Source organism: Phalacrocorax aristotelis, chromosome 5 (assembly GCF_949628215.1).
Source record: "Phalacrocorax aristotelis chromosome 5, bGulAri2.1, whole genome shotgun sequence".
NCBI lineage: Eukaryota > Metazoa > Chordata > Aves > Suliformes > Phalacrocoracidae > Phalacrocorax > Phalacrocorax aristotelis.
Window position 1 is genome coordinate 64517525 of NC_134280.1, and position 5769 is coordinate 64523293.

Sequence of the window (5769 nt, forward strand, 5' to 3'; positions counted from 1 at the left end):
ACAAGTTACACCCTTCCGGGGTGTCCGCAGGAAAGAAATCCTCTGATTTCCTAGAGTGTAAAGCTAGCTGAAACTGTTCTTAGAGTGATGAAGTCATGCACACACCTTGCTGCTAAACCCCTCGGAACGACTGTTGTACTGAGCTCGCACACTGGGTTTAGCAGACAAAAATAATTTGCTGTTGACTTTAAATAAAGGAAAAGTGAGGGCAAAGAGAACATTCGTTGTTTTCCTCCCTCACCTTCTGCTCCTGCGAGGAAGCAGCTTTGTGCAGGGGGACAGAGTCACAAAATTGCTGAAGTTGTTGCTAAGGTATTTCCTACCTCCCCCACCCCGCCCCATTAAGAGTGATTTCTTACGGACAGCTAGTACCCTGCTCTGTGCCAGTATGCTGCTGAGATCTCTTAAGTTGAAGTGGAGCCTTTTCATTCTCTTACAAAAGTAATGCATCTACTTAGCAACTTTTTGGTCTAGGTTCCTTTTTTCTTTTTCATTTCCAGTAGAATTTCCTGTGTTTAATCATAAATTTACTCTGAAATTTCAAAGTTATACAAAGATACTTTTCCTCAATAATTCCTTTGACCTTGATTACCTATTTTTACGCCTTCAGTTTTAATTTACAGGGTAATATTTTTAATTAAAAGCACAATGCAGAGTTTGTTTTGTACGTGTTCTCAATCTAATAATTTTTAATTACATAGATGCTTTTGATCTTTTACTGCTAGCATAATAAGTTTATTTTTAGCAAGACATTTTTTAATATTACATTTCACATATCGTACAGTAGAACCTGACCAATTTAGCACTAGAGTTCAGTTGAAGATAATTCAGTAAATAAGGAAAGGAATTAAATCTGAAATGGGACAATAAATCACAAATTACTGTTTTCTTTACTGTCGTGTACTGTAAGAACTTGGAGGCTGAATGGACACATGTTGCATTCATGGCACTACACTACTATAGAATATCATTTAGGTTTTAACTAAGAAATACTAGTTAATGGTCACTGTGGTATTTAGGGAAATGATTTAGATTTAAGGGCAACAAAATATGAGAGAAGGATATCCTATCAGCGTCCTTGGAAAACTTCAGCCCAAAAATGAACAACCAAAACTGTTAATAACTGAAGGTTAGAAGAGATGAAGCCTTTGTGCAGAAGTGAACAGTAGCTGAACAAGCGAAGGCTGTTCAAAAGCAGCAGGGCTGTGATCTCCAGCTAACATAAAACAACTGAGTTGTGGAGATCCTGCTATTGATTCGAAAAGATGGGATTCCAATATGAGTGTGTTTCACAGAGTTCTTGCACATTCCCCATACCACCTTCTCAAGGCCCCACTCCTTGAAAGCAGATGGCTGCACACCTGCAGCCAACAGAAGCGGGACTGGGACTAGCAGTGGGTACAGCGTGTTGCAAAGATAAGAATACACCGTACCGTGAAGGGGAACTGACGCAATCCAAGACCTCCCAGATTTCACAGCCTCTAGTCAAGCAGAACTACAAATTCAGGCACAAAAACAGTCAGTAGATGAGTACAGGCAGCGCTTGTTCAGCTCAGGCTGAGTATGGAGCCAATGGCTTTCTCCCTCGCTGCCGTGCCTGCTGCACCGTTTTTCCCCCCACTGGAAAATTCAAAGACTCGGGAAGACTTCTTAAATTTGACTACATTGGGTTCGAATTTCCTAAATTTTTTTTCCAGGTTGCAAGTAAAATTAAGACTTACATTCTGTTCTTCATAAATGTTTGCTTAGACAACAAGCTTAAGGCATGTTGTCTAAGCCTTAGTTTGTACCTAAATTTAGTAAGGTTTTTTTTTTTTAGTAGGACTATTTTTATGCTTCTTTTTGGTGTTCCTGAATGCATGTGTGGAACCAGACATTACATTTGTAATCTTATCTCATTCTTTTAATGAAGTCTGGCTAGTATTAAGTTGAACTGACAGGTTTCCTTCTGATGGCTCTTGTGTTTTCAGAGACTGAGTTAATCAGATTACAGCTGAATTTCTAAAATTCAGCTATTGCGTGAAGAAGAGCTGGCAGGTTCAAATATTTCCGAGTTGTCAAATCAGGGTAGCTAGTGATTCGGGGTAGTTGATTTATGCCTAGAATGTAATTAATTTCTATCTTTGTCACCTGTGAAATTGCTTTCTGGGCATCATTTTCTGTGTCAAATGGTGTTTCAAACACTGTGGACGGCAGTTAGGGATTACTTGTGAGCCATTTGTCACAACATCTGGATGTTCAGACACGCTGATTAGCATGACTGAACAAAGAAAGTATAGGTCTGTGAATATATCATAGAAACATTTAGGGTGGAAAAGACCCTTAAGATGACAGACTGCAGCCATAAACCTAGCACTGGCAAGTCCACCACTCAACCATGTCCCTAAGCGCCACATACATTGCTCTGTGTTTGCTCTGAATTTAACCCCCTGTGGCTACGTAGCTTAAAGTACTTATTCCACAGTCTATGATGGTGTTGATTCAGTGGCAATGAAAGAGTGAATGCAGTTTTTATAATTTCTTTGGTGAGAAATTGGGCTGATTTTTCACAACGGTAACAACCACAGGGGTGTGTGTATATGTATTTATTCACTACACTCAGTTGTTTGCAGCAACTTTTCACCATGTCAGTTTGGTTTTGCCCATCGGCATTAGCAACGCTGGCACTTAACCCCTGCCACGGCAGATGCTTTTTAGAGGCAGTCTTTCTTATTATGGCACTAAGTTCCTGAAATGAAGGTTTTGCCATGAAGCAGGTCCTTGTAATATGCCGTTTGTCTGCTTGTCAGTCCTCCTGTGGCCATCGGAGTTGCATACCTGAACCTGCAGGATTGTTGTTTCAGTCGTTAGTATTTTAAAAATGACGTTTGGGCTCTTCCCTTGCCTGTATTAACCAGGGTGCGGCGACTGTGGAGCTGGCTTGACAAGTTGGGCAGAACAGTACGAAGAGGGGTAACGGTGATATTATTTTATACCTTCACTTCTCTTCAAGGTTGGATGCTTCTGCCACTCCGCTAACGATGCTTTAATTCCCCGACAGGTGAACTGGCTTTTGCCACCCCCTGTATAGGCAGTCTCGATGCATAAACTCTGGTACCTTGTCACAATACTAAGGTTTCTTAATAGAAGCTGTTTGCCCAATTCCTGTTCTTGAATCCACAAGGAATTATGTTCTATATTAATATAGGAAGGGAAGATAAAGACTCAAACGTTTTTGTCTTTGGCAAGAGCGCAGCTGGCTGCTGCCTAGCCCTGAGATGTCCATTCATCGTTTCTGGCCATCCTGGATGAGCAGCTGTGGGGCTCCATCACAAGCGGGAGACGCCCAACGCAGTGAGCCCCAGAATTCCTCAATTCAGTGAGGCAGGCTGGTTTTTTGTCTTTTTTCCACTCATTTAAGACTCTTGCCAGTTTTCACTATGAATGGGCTTTAAGGTTGGGGGAGGTTTTCAAGCCGTCATAAGATGTTTTGAAATTACCTTGGTCTGCAGCCTGTTGAAATACTTGAAGTTTTCCTGCCCACCAGGACGTGAAGCTTTGCTCACAGTGCTTGTTTAGCCAGGTAGTAAATGACTTTTATGCTTCTTTCACTTCTTAGCTGCCTGCAGTGTGTACACAGATGTTTGCATAGAACCATAGACGGTTTGTGTTTAACAAAGCTGAGACATTGCATTGGGCACCTTGTACCATAAAAATTCACTCCAATTTGAAATTTCCTTGTTATTGTAACTTTACTTGGCATGAAATTTAGGTTCTGTTGATATTCTGCTCTTTCCAATACCTGAATCATCAGCTTAAATTATTTTAACAGGTGTAATTTGTTGTCTGTTAGAGCCTGTAGCTAGTAATACTTGAAACTTGCTTTGATGATGATCAGCTCAACAATTTACCACAAGTGGCTAGAGTTATTTTAACATCGTAAGTATCAATTTGCGGCGTAGCAATGTAGTCAGTATTATAGGAGTGCTTAGATCAGAGGTGCATTCCGGCCTTTTTTTGTATTTTTCAGCTTGCTAGAGAACCGTTCCAAGCGATCAGCTGGTTATCAGCACATACGATCAGCTATAGGACGACATCTGTTTTTTTCCTTACAGGAACCATAATGGTGTTTCTCCAAGCCACCAAAACTGCAGTTCCCATGAAAAGACAAGCCAAATTAAGAAGCTCCACCACTGAAAGGGGGAAATCTCTCACACCTCACCTCTTCTCTCCCTTCTTTTGGCTGTGTGGCTCCTGGCACTTGCCTTGCTTTGGCCTCGGCGCTGGTCAGACTTCTGCCCGAGCTTTGACTGTTCGGACTGCATGTTGCTTGGCCAAAGAGTTGGGTGGTTTTCTACCCCCTCAGCGAGGTAATGTGGCTCGGTGGAGGCGCTGGTGAGCAAGAGGTGGGGTCAAGTATGTGCTCCTGGGAGACAGGAGCGATGCAGCCCTTTCAGTAGAGAAATTATGGACTCAGGTGCTGGTGACTCTGCAGCCCAAGCACCAAACAGCCCATCTTAAAATTCCCAAGTATGACCATTTGGGTGTTCTTTAGGACTGTTCATGATGGTGTTGAAATGTGTCCCACCTCACAGCACTCAGTTTTGGTGGTCTTTAGGCACACATAATGGATGTGTAGGTTTGGTGGCCTTTTTATATCACTGAGCCAGTGAAATTCAATTTTTATGGTGAGACAATTGCGTCAGATGACACAAATGACTTTCCCATTTTAGATAAAGCATTTTTAATACTGTTGCTTATTTTTCAACTTGCTTAGCCAGCTAAAAATATATTTGTTAAACTCACTTACCTGGAGAATCTTGGCAATGATGTCAATACAGCAACCAAATTTACAATCACTTTCAGACTTTTATATCTCATGTTAATATCAGTAATGCTTCTGCTTAGTCAACCACAGGAAAATGATTCCGTGAAGTTGTAAAAAGCTACCCACCGCTAGTCAGCGGTTATCTCCTTGGTTTGAATGCAGTGAAAAGCTTTGGTGGTACATAGGATTGTTGCTGATCCTGCTTAAGGCTTTGGCTGAAAAGGCGGCCACGGTGGCCCGACGTGGGCAGTGAGGAGGGACTGTGTTCCTGGGACTGGGAGCCATGGTGGAATATTGACAAAGTATCTACTGGCCAACAAGAAAGGATGGGAATGTATATAAAAAAAAAAATCTGGTTTATTTAGAACAAATAGTTGTAGAATCGGTGGAGAATTAACTGATAGGAGGGAAGGGACTGCATTAGCCTGGCAGAGGTGTAGGAAAAACAAAAGTCTTTAGAACGTTAAATCAGAAACAAGATTCTAATTGTGGGGACTGAAATGGGACGGTGCCTTTTAATATAAGGGTAGATTACAGGCTTTGTCTTGGCTATCAGAAACTGCTACGCTACCTTCTTCTGACGCGTTGGAATCATCACCTGCCGGCAGGGTTGCTGGTTCCCGGTTTATGAACAAGTAAATGTGCAAAAGTGTTATTAACCGGCGCGTGTTAGTGACCAGCGCGGCGATGGCCAGCCCCGGGCGGGCGGCTGCGGGGCCCGCTGCCTTCGCCGGGCCGCCGCTCCCTCCCGCGCCCGGGGCCAGCGTGTGCCGGCAGGGCTCCACCGGCCCGCGCGCAACCGCCGCGCCCGAGCCCGTATTGCCCCGGTGCCGCGTCCCGGCGCTGCGGCGGGGGAGCGGCGGCTGGAGGGCGGGGAGGCCGCCCGCTCCTCCCTCAGGCGGCGGCAGCCGACGCGAGGCGAGGCGGGCGGCGTCCCGGTTGCCGTGGCGGCGGGAGGCGGG